This window comes from Tachypleus tridentatus, chromosome 4, assembly GCF_004210375.1.
Source record: "Tachypleus tridentatus isolate NWPU-2018 chromosome 4, ASM421037v1, whole genome shotgun sequence".
Taxonomy (NCBI): domain Eukaryota; kingdom Metazoa; phylum Arthropoda; class Merostomata; order Xiphosura; family Limulidae; genus Tachypleus; species Tachypleus tridentatus.
This window is the reverse complement of record NC_134828.1, coordinates 26,330,683-26,343,025: the sequence shown is the minus strand read 5'-3', so window position 1 is coordinate 26,343,025 and position 12,343 is coordinate 26,330,683. Positions and strand designations below refer to the sequence as shown.

Genomic DNA, 12,343 nt, shown 5'->3' with positions numbered 1-12,343 from the left:
ACCAATAAAATAGTCCTCAATCCTGTGCTTCTCTTTTTGGAGTTTTCTAAGTGAGCTGTAGTTAGCAATACGACCAAAGGGTAGTAGACATGAGTCCCAGAAATCACCCTAAAGAAACAAATATAGCTTACCAAAACTTAGATATATGTATTGTGTATCTTGGTACTAAGTAAAATAATTGATATTATCAGGAATATACTGCCTACAATGCATTGTTGGAAGGCTTAAAATTCTTACAATAATTAGATAATTTTAAATGTCAACCTATGTAAACTGATTATTAACTTAATCAAAAATGGATTCAAATCGACACTTTCATAAGGTCAATTTTTACATTCATATTTGACTCAATTCAGTGTATTTTGGATTTTAATTTATATATATATATATACTACCACCAGACACTGACAATCTAACCAACCTGATGATAAGTACTTTGTCCCATCTAATTCAGCCTGCTAATAAACACACATTCCAACAAACCTTCTCATAAGTCCTCATGTCTCAACCAACCCAATAATAAGTCCTCATGTCTCAACCAACCCAATAATAAGCACTCGTGTCTCAACCAACCCAATAATAAGCACTCATGTCACAGTCAACCTATTGATAAGAAATCATATCTCAATCAACCTACTGGTAGACAATCTGAACCAGACTGCTGATAAACTCTCATGTCTCTAATGACTTACTGATAAGCACTTGTGTCCAAACTAATGTTCTCATAAATACTGACCCATGTCCCAACCAATGCACTGATAAGAGTTCACACTTCTAACCAAACCATTGATAAAGGGTTAACACTTCAACCAAACAACTGACAAGACCTTGCTCTCCAATCAAACCCTTGATAAGTAACTACTTACGTATCTCTCTCGGATTTGATCTCTGAGAGCCATGTATCTCATGGAAGGAATTTGTGTTGTTGGAGCTTCTGTGATATCACCCTGCAAAACAAAACAAATGTTTACTGTTACCAGACTGTATTAATAAATCATTCATAAAGACGTGATCTTTCTTGTTGTGTGTGGCATATTTAAAACAATCCAAAATGTGTTCACAAACATGGAAATTATGATACTTTAGCTCTACATTATATTTAGCCCCTGATGAAACCTGTAAGCTGAAAAGCATTCACTCCACAAAAACACATTATTATTCCACATAAAGAGAATTCTCCAGTAACAACTGAAACAACTACAGTATAAAGTACACCATGAAAGTTTCTCACCTTCAACCAAGGATGCTCTAAGCAGTCATGGCTTGTCATTCGTTTTCTGTAGACAGAATTTGTATTGAAACATTAGCTAAGGTGCAAGAAAACACAATGCCTTCATCAACGAGATGGTGATTTTGAATGTAGTAACTTTAATAACAGATACAGTCACTCAAAAATGTAATTATTATGACAATATTAAAAGAACTATGAAATCTAAAGTGCACAAAGGTATGTACTTTAAAATTAAAACATAAATTTACATTTAATCATAATATTAAAGATACAATATCTTATTTACTGCGTTTTAGTTAAAATGTTATCAGAAACAAAGAATAACACAGTTACAAACTTTATATTCAAGGTTTTAATTTAGATGTTTGATAGAAAGCACATGATGCTATGATCTGGAAAATTCATGTAGTAGTAAAAAGCAAACACTATAAATGTGAAAATTACATAAGTGAAGTAATGAGAATTCAAGCCAGTATCAGAAAATGTGTTTTGTGAGTTTGTTCATCTGTGAATTAGCTGGGTCAAGTAATTTTATTATATACATAAATAATATCTAATAATAAAATATATGTAAGAACTTTAAGATTAGTACCATTAATGTCAGAATCTCTGTTGCAACATTATATGTGAAGTTAGGCTTATATTAGTTACAGAGTTTCAGCATAAACTTTTATTTATTAAATTAGGCCTTTAAATACATATCAAAGAAGTTAATTCTTTATCATATGGTGGACAGAACTTGACATTATTTTTACCAAATAACACACAAGATCCCATTCAACAATTGAATACTCTATAACACTTTTACACTACTCTAAAAAGCAGAATGAAGTTCCTATTAAATACTGTTGTTTCCTAGCATTCAATTAATAAATTTAAAGTTTTCTCTATAATGTTGATACCTTCACCTCAAGATAATACAGAATTAGTTTGGAAGAAATATTTATATGACTTAGCAGAAGTATTTATGTATAACTCAAACAACTGGCTGTATAAAACATAAGCAAAGTGTTATATATATTTGTTGCACAAAAATAATGCAACACTTGAGGGGGCAGCTTATAGCTAAAAACAGCCTTTCTATGTCACTGACATATCAGTATGCTCATAAATACTTGAGTATCACTATTTTTTCTTACTCTTTTTTTCTATTCAACAGTCTTCGAATGAAATCCTTTGCTTGTACCGAGACATTCTCAAACCCTTCATCATCAAAATCCCAATCACATGCTCTTACGTTCTTCAAAGTATCGATATCTGTGTCACCAGCAAAGGGGGACAAGCCACTCAACCTGCAAGTAAAGTTAGTTAGTATTTCTAATAATAATGAACTGAAGACAAATATTGTAATTTTTTGATATCTAGTTACCTGACATTTTGTGTGTGTACAATGAAGTACACAAGTACTGGTTAGTGACTTCTAGCATGACATTTTGTGTGTGTACAATGAAGTACACAAGTACTGGTTAGTGACTTCTAGCATGACTTTTTGTGTGTGTACAATGAAGTACACAAGTACTGGTTAGTGACTTCTAGCATGACTTTTTGTGTGTGTACAATAAAGTACACAAGTACTGGTTAGTGACTTCTAGCATGACTTTTTGTGTGTGTACAATGAAGTACACAAGTACTGGTTAGTGACTTCTAGCATGACTTTTTGTGTGTGTACAATGAAGTACACAAGTACTGGTTAGTGACTTCTAGCATGACTTTATTTTCAGATGTTTATAACCAGAAAGATAGAGTAAAATTACTTTCATTAAAGAAAAAATTATATTCTAGAGCATTTGTAGTCTTACTAGTTGTACATTAGCTAAACATGTTGCTTAAAAGTGGTGATAACGTAGTTCTGCTCAGTTGAAAGGTACACATTTCTATCATTAATCTTGTCTTCTTGACATTTTAGACCTAACAATAGTACATTATTATCTTGGCTAGAGATACATGTGTGACATTCATGTGTCTGTGAAATCTCTAACCCACAAGAGGGTGTACTTCACATTTCAACAACAGACCAGGTTCCTACGACCATGGAAATAATTTTATTTTTTTTATTAAGAATTATTTTAGCTACTTACAGGACATAAGCCAGGACTCCCACTGCCCACATATCTGTGTAAAACCCAATGGGTTCTCTGTCTACAATTTCAGGGGCAGCAAACTCTGCTGTGCCTGTTGAGATTTTCACAACTTCATTAGGTTCCAGCTTTGTGGCAAGACCAAAATCAACCAGTTTGATATCTGTGCTGTTCTGAGTTTGACACATTATGTTTTCTGGCTATAAAACCCATAAAAGTGTCACTATTACTGACCTACTCTTTGTGAAACAAAGCAGCATAAAAGTTAAACATCAGTAGTGTCAGCTTTATGAAGCAAAGCAGCATAAAAGTTAAATGTTGGTACCAATATGTTTGTAAAAAAAAAGGAAAAAAGTAGCACAAAAGTTAACTGTCAGTACTGATACATTTTTGTAAACAAAGTAGCATAAAAGTTAACTGTCAGTACTGATATATTTTTGTAAACAAAGTAGCATAAAAGTTAAATGTCAGTACTGATATATTCTTGTAAACAAAGTAGCATAAAAGTTAAATGTCAGTACTGATATATTTTTGCAAACCAAAGTAGCATAAATGTTAAATTTAAATGTCAGTACTGATATATTTTTGCAAACCAAAGTAGCATAAATGTTAAATTTAAATGTCAGTACTGATATATTTTTGTGAACCAAAGTAGCATAAAAGTTAAATGTCAGTACTGATATATTTTTGTAACTAAAGCAGCATAAGTTAAATGTCAGTACTGATATATTTTTGTAACCAAAGCAGCATAAAAGGTAAATGTCAGTACCAACATACTTTGCAAAACAAAGCAGCATTAGCTATATTATAATACTGTTAATACTGCTGTATTATTCTATTTTTACTTTAATATAGAAGTTAGTCAAATTGAGTTTTCTAGTTATTTTTAAGTTGTTAAAAACACTTTTTATCAAAATTTAAAACGATGTTCTAACAGTTAACTAACTACCATAATAAACTGAAGAATACAGAGTAGTTATTGACCAACATTCTATTATACACAGTTGGTTTTAAAAACTACTGATGTACAAAAACAAATGTATATGTTGACTTATGTTAACCCCTTACCAACTGATCCAAAGTAATCCGCTAACCATAGATGGGACATGCAACCAAAATGAGGGAGAAGCCACATAAAGTTTGTCTCAATTATTGTAAATGTTGTGTTTGTATTATATCCTGCAGACAAAAAATGGAAGAAGCAGCTGATCCACTCTGCTCTCCTGCAAGTCCACCTGGTGTACTCTTTGACAACTTGAATGTAATGTTTAGTATTAACCTGCCATAATAATCATCTGAAGCCCATTCTTATTAAATAAATGAACAAAGTACTTGAAATAAAACACATCTATCAGTCTTCACACCAAAACCTAACTACTTACACAAGTATTTTCTGATGTATGACAGAAACTAGATTTCATAAATGTTCTTACCTTGATATCTAAGTGAAGAATGTTTTTCTCATGCATGTGTTTCACACCATCACATATTTGTCGCATATAGTTTATAACCTCTGCCTCAGACATGTTGTAATCCTCTACTGTTACCTTTTCAAACAATTCACCACCAGCCATACTGTGTGAAGGTAAACAAACGTTATAGTATCTCTCTGACTAAGTTACATAAAGAAATGAAACTTCGATTCTATAACTAAACAATATCAAGACATCGTTGATATCAAAGACCAACCAGTTTATTAGCTAAATGATGTAAAGAACTGAGTGATATCAAAGTACTGTCAAGTTTCCTTTGTGAATAAATTACATCTGACATTGAAACATGAATAAATTCTGTAACAGAGTAACATAAAACTTAATGACATTAAAATGAAAAATTCTCTCTTTGAAGAGATAAATGTACATGAAAAAAAAAAAGAAGGACAAGGCCAACACTTTATTCTGAGTAACTGGATATTTTTTATCTTATCTAACAACAGATATCCTATAGAAGTCAAGAACACTGTTAACTGATAAATGATGAGCTTACAATTCATAGATGAGAACCATTTCATCATCATCTTCAAAAGCATCATGAAGTCTAACTAGTTTGGGATGATGAAGTTGATTCATGATGTCAATCTCTTTTTTTATAACAGCCTTTTCTGCAGGCTGGGTGATTGGAATGAACTTTGAAGCAAACACATTTCCTGTCTTCTTTTCTCTGCATCTATGAACCACTCCAAAAGCACCACTAAATAACAAGAGAAAGTTAAATGAAAATATAAACATCTATGAACCACTCCAAAAGCACCACTAAGTAACAAGAGAAAGTTAAATAAAAATATAAATATCTATGAACCACTCCAAAAGCACCACTAAGTAACAAGAGAAAGTTAAATAAAAATATAAATATCTATGAACCACTCCAAAAGCACCACTAAGTAACAAGAGAAAGTTAAATAAAAATATAAATATCTATGAAACACTCCAAAAGCACCACTAAGTAACAAGAGAAAGTTAAATAAAATATAAACATCTATGAACCACTCCAAAAGCACCACTAAGTAACAAGAGAGAAAGTTAAATGAAAATATAAACATCTATGAACCACTCCAAAAGCACCACTAAGTAACAAGAGAAAGTTAAATAAAAATATAAATATCTATGAAACACTCCAAAAGCACCACTAAGTAACAAGAGAAAGTTAAATAAAAATATAAACATCTATGAACCACTCCAAAAGCACCACTAAGTAACAAGAGAAAGTTAAATGAAAATATAAACATCTATGAACCACTCCAAAAGCACCACTAAGTAACAAGAGAAAGTTAAATAAAAATATAAACATCTATGAACCACTCCAAAAGCACCACTAAGTAACAAGAGAAAGTTAAATAAAAATATAAATATCTATGAAACACTCCAAAAGCTCCACTAAATAACAAGAGAGAAAGTTAAATGAAAATATAAACATCTATGAACCACTCCAAAAGCACCACTAAATAACAAGAGAAAGTTAAATAAAAATATAAACATCTATGAACCACTCCAAAAGCACCACTAAGTAACAAGAGAAAGTTAAATAAAAATATAAATATCTATGAAACACTCCAAAAGCACCACTAAGTAACAAGAGAAAGTTAAATAAAAATATAAATATCTATGAAACACTCCAAAAGCTCCACTAAATAACAAGAGAGAAAGTTAAATGAAAATATAAACATCTATGAACCACTCCAAAAGCACCACTAAGTAACAAGAGAAAGTTAAATGAAAATATAAACATCTATGAACCACTCAAAAGCACCACTAAATAACAAGAGAAAGTTAAATAAAAATATAAACATCTATGAACCACTCCAAAAGCACCACTAAGTAACAAGAGAAAGTTAAATAAAAATATAAATATCTATGAAACACTCCAAAAGCTCCACTAAATAACAAGAGAGAAAGTTAAATGAAAATATAAACATCTATGAACCACTCCAAAAGCACCACTAAATAACAAGAGAAAGTTAAATAAAAATATAAACATCTATGAACCACTCCAAAAGCACCACTAAGTAACAAGAGAAAGTTAAATAAAAATATAAATATCTATGAAACACTCCAAAAGCACCACTAAATAACAAGAGAAAGTTAAATAAAAATATAAACATCTATGAACCACTCCAAAAGCACCACTAAGTAACAAGAGAAAGTTAAATAAAAATATAAATATCTATGAAACACTCCAAAAGCTCCACTAAATAACAAGAGAGAAAGTTAAATGAAAATATAAACATCTATGAACCACTCCAAAAGCACCACTAAATAACAAGAGAAAGTTAAATAAAAATATAAACATCTATGAAACACTCCAAAAGCACCACTAAGTAACAAGAGAAAGTTAAATAAAAATATAAATATCTATGAAACACTCCAAAAGCTCCACTAAATAACAAGAGAGAAAGTTAAATGAAAATATAAACATCTATGAACCACTCCAAAAGCACCACTAAATAACAAGAGAGAAAGTTAAATGAAAATATAAACATCTATGAACCACTACAAAAGCACCACTAAATAACAAGAGAGAAAGTTAAATGAAAATATAAACATCTATGAAACACTCCAAAAGCTCCACTATATAACAAGAGAGAAAGTTAAATAAAAATATAAATATCTATGAAACACTCCAAAAGCACCACTAAATAACAAGAGAAAGTTAAATAAAAATATAAACATCTATGAACCACTCCAAAAGCACCACTAAATAACAAGAGAAAGTTAAATAAAAATATAAACATCTATGAACCACTCCAAAAGCACCACTAAATAACAAGAGAGAAAGTTAAATGAAAATATAAACATCTATGAACCACTCCAAAAGCACCACTAAATAACAAGAGAGAAAGTTAAATAAAAATATAAACATCTATGAACCACTCCAAAAGCACCACTAAATAACAAGAGAGAAAGTTAAATAAAAATATAAACATCTATGAACCACTCCAAAAGCTCCACTAAATAACAAGAGAGAAAGTTAAATGAAAATATAAACATCTATGAACCACTCCAAAAGCTCCACTAAATAACAAGAGAGAAAGTTAAATGAAAATATAAACATCTATGAACCACTCCAAAAGCACCACTAAATAACAAGAGAGAAAGTTAAATGAAAATATAAACATCTATGAACCACTCCAAAAGCTCCACTAAATAACAAGAGAGAAAGTTAAATGAAAATATAAACATCTATGAACCACTACAAAAGCACCACTAAATAACAAGAGAGAAAGTTAAATGAAAATATAAACATCTATGAACCACTACAAAAGCACCACTAAATAACAAGAGAAAGTTAAATGAAAATATAAACATCTATGAACCACTACAAAAGCACCACTAAATAACAAGAGAAAGTTAAATAAAAATATAAACATCTATGAACCACTCCAAAAGCTCCACTAAATAACGAGAGAAAGTTAAATAAAAATATAAACATCTATGAACCACTCCAAAAGCACCACTAAATAACAAGAGAGAAAGTTAAATAAAAATATAAACATCTATGAACCACTCCAAAAGCACCACTATATAACAAGAGAGAAAGTTAAATAAAAATATAAACATCTATGAACCACTCCAAAAGCTCCACTATATAACAAGAGAGAAAGTTAAATAAAAATATAAACATCTATGAACCACTCCAAAAGCACCACTATATAGCAAGAGAGAAAGTTAAATAAAAATATAAACATCTATGAACCACTCCAAAAGCACCACTAAATAACAATATAATTGTTTTGAGTTGTTATTTAACACTTTTCGTCAAAATTTAAAACTATGTTCTAACAGTTAACTAACTGCTATAATAAACTGAAGAATGCAGAGTAGTTATTGACCAACATTCTATTATACACTGTTGGTTTTCAAAGCTTCTGATGTATAAAAACAAATGTATATGTTAGCTCCTGTTAACCCCTTACCTTCCTGTCAGAACACAGTGTCATGTTCTGCTAACATCAATGGTACTAAACAAAGCAAGAAGTACACACTACAATACAAAGTTTTATTCTGTTACCATTAACAGTATTAGACAAAGCATTAAAATGGACAGTTAGAGATAAAGATTTTGCATCTGAACCTTTTTACAGCAAAATTCTTACAAACATGAAATGGTTCAGTTCATTTAGACATGTTTGTGTTCCTACAAACATTATAAATATTTACAAGCATCAGTTTATTATGGGCAAAATACCTAGTTGGTATTGGATATGTCAGATGTAAAAGGATTGATATAACATATTATTCTCTGCTTTAACTTGTAAGTTTTTAGATTTACATGTTCCTATGTTTGTATAAATATTTATAAGTATCAGTTTACTATTATATGTATATATGAGTATATAAATATTTACAAGCATCAGTCTACTATTATATGTATATATGAGTACATAAATATTTACAAGCATCAGTCTACTATTATATGTATATATGAGTACATAAATATTTACAAGCATCAGTCTACTATTACATGTATATGTGAGTACATAAATATTTACAAGCATCAGTCTACTATTACATGTATATGTGAGTACATAAATATTTACAAGCATCAGTCTACTATTACATGTATATGTGAGTACATAAATATTTACAAGCATCAGTCTACTATTACATGTATATGTGAGTACATAAATATTTACAAGCATCAGTCTACTATTACATGTATATGTGAGTACATAAATATTTACAAGCATCAGTCTACTATTACATGTATATGTGAGTACATAAATATTTACAAGCATCAGTCTACTATTACATGTATATGTGAGTACATAAATATTTACAAGCATCAGTCTACTATTACATGTATATGTGAGTACATAAATATTTACAAGCATCAGTCTACTATTACATGTATATGTGAGTACATAAATATTTACAAGCATCAGTCTACTATTACATGTATATGTGAGTACATAAATATTTACAAGCATCAGTCTACTATTACATGTATATGTGAGTACATAAATATTTACAAGCATCAGTCTACTATTACATGTATATGTGAGTACATATATATTTATAAGCATCAGTCTACTATTACATGTATATATGAGTATATGAATATTTACAAGCATCAGTCTACTATTACATGTGTATGTGAATATATAAATATTTATAAGGAACAGACTATTATTAAATAGAGCAGAAGGAGAATGTTGGACTTACACTCCAATTTCTTCCAAAATATCATAATAGTCATAGACACTGACAGTCTTGATGTCCACAGGTTGAGGGACATATTTTTCATAGATATCAAACACTACACAATGAAACAATTCTTTTAGAATGTATTATACAAACACTGCAAATTATAACATCTGTTTAAAATGTGTTATATAACAAATTTTGTTTGTTTGCAGTTAAACATGAAGCTGCAGAATGGGCTATCTGTGCTATGCCCACCATGAATATCAAAACCTAATTTGTAACATTGTACATACACAGACATACCACTGTGCCACTGAGGGCATGTTATATGATGGATTTTCCATTAATATCAAACACTTCAAAATGAGACATGTATGTCAGAATGTGTTATGTAACACATTTCTCAAATGTGTAAAACCACATCAAATACTTATTTTACAATAAAATGTAACAAAAATCTGTTTCAGAATATAATATATATACATTTTTAGGCCTTATAAAACATCCATTTTACAATAAAGTAAAATTACAAACATTTTTGAATTGATAATTTTATGGTAAGCACACATTCGTTAGAATTCTATTCATATACAAAACTAAAATAGTATTTAAAAAGTTTTTTATTCTAACCTTATTTTGTTCCAAATTTGCACTGATTTGTATCATCTAACCAATGTTGTATGGAAATTAAAAACTTTATTATAAGTCAATACAAATTTAAAGGACTTCAAAAAGTTACATATAATGTGACAAAATGAGAAACAAGCAGTCCTGCATATAAATGGCAGAATTTTACAACCATATGAAAGCAACTATGGATCAGTCACAGTTCCCTAAACACTATGACTTGATATTTCTCATATGAAAATTACTTGTTAAGAACAATGATCAGTGGAAACTAATTGACAGAAATAATTTTATTTTACAGGTCCAGCTGCATATACTCACCAAACTGGTTGTAATTTCTAACTTTTCCTTCTGATCTACCACGAATCTTTTTGCCAGATTCGTCGACTATGTAGAAAGATACGTAACAAAAGATTAATTATATTTAACTAATAAACAAACCGAACATAAACGACATACTGGTATAAACAATATTTTTCATTTGCTATCTTGTACATTAGTAATCATTGTTAAATAATAACTAGAAATAACTGGTAAAAACATAGATTTTTTAAAGAGAATGTTCTATTATTTTCCTCATTTAAAAACTGAATGCTGTTCACTGGATGTGACAGGACAAAGAAAGAATACTAACTGAATACTTTAACTATGGACTTATAGTATTTTTAACTGTTTCTATAGTCCTACTTCTATTTCATGGAGTGAGGTTATTATATCAAGATCAGACAACAGAAACACCACCATATACAGGGTGGCCCGTAAGTCCCTGCCCATCCATATGTTATTAAGTTAGATTCAATTACGCATGCATTATAAATTTGTTTCTTTTTTTTCAGAGAAATATGGCCAATGTAAGCCCATTTACACTTGAAGAGCGTATTTTGACAACTACGTGGGTACATGAGCACAAGAATACTGGTGACACCACACAGACACACTGGATACATAAGATATATGGATGGGTAGTGACTTATGGGCCACCCTGTACATTAAACTTCCTGATTATTTTAATGAATGAAATAACAGATTAAAAATTATAAAAATCACAGGTTAATAAATACATACAATTTGCAAAGGGTAAACAAATATTAAATTTCTTTTTATACACTTTTAAAGGCCACTGGACATAATTTTTTTTTTTTTAATGAAAACGTGTTACACGAGTTTATTTGCAAAAAAGTCATGATCACAAATTATATTGCATCTACACAGACAATCAGTATAATGAAATTAATTTTAATCACAAATGATATTTTATCTACAAATACTTCAGCACCATCTTGTAAAAACTGTCTACAAGTGATACTGAATTTGACATTTTTTTAAGGTCCAGATAAATTCAGATTTAACAAGGACAAATAAACATCCTTTTAACTGGGAGAAAAATGTCGTGTGTCTATTATAAGCATGCAAAAAAATTTTATAGACATGTGTTAAAAAAAACCTCTGATTAAAATATGACTGAATAACAAAAATGTAATATCATATAACATGTTACTAATCTTCCAATATTTATAAGCACTTTGGTAACTATAATATAATAGAGCTACTCTTCCAATAGATATAAACTAAACAACAAGGGTTTTATAATTTAAAATTATAACTACTCTTCCAACAGTGTAAAGAAATGAGTGACATGAAATACCTATATAATTTTTCTTCTTTACTTTTTCCTTCTCTGTTGCTGTAAGAAAAAAAAAAAAGAAAAAGAGTTTGAACTTAAAATATGGTTTTGTATTTTTACAAAATATCGTGGAAGTGAAGTA

At 29.8% G+C, this 12,343-nt stretch overlaps 1 pseudogene across 1 annotated transcript in view; it reads right to left on the bottom strand.

The window, feature by feature from the left end:
- LOC143248084 (twitchin-like) overlaps positions 1-12,343 on the bottom strand; it is a 66,071-nt pseudogene that overhangs the window by 35,392 nt on the left and 18,336 nt on the right. Inside the window, exons 16-25 of the transcript XR_013026800.1 lie at positions 12,223-12,261; positions 10,899-10,964; positions 9,969-10,062; positions 5,296-5,499; positions 4,743-4,884; positions 3,310-3,509; positions 2,371-2,523; positions 1,232-1,277; positions 867-947; positions 3-108 (exon numbers count right to left, since the gene is read on the bottom strand). The product of XR_013026800.1 is annotated as a twitchin-like (transcript). The remainder of the gene's footprint in view (positions 1-2; positions 109-866; positions 948-1,231; positions 1,278-2,370; positions 2,524-3,309; positions 3,510-4,742; positions 4,885-5,295; positions 5,500-9,968; positions 10,063-10,898; positions 10,965-12,222; positions 12,262-12,343) is intronic.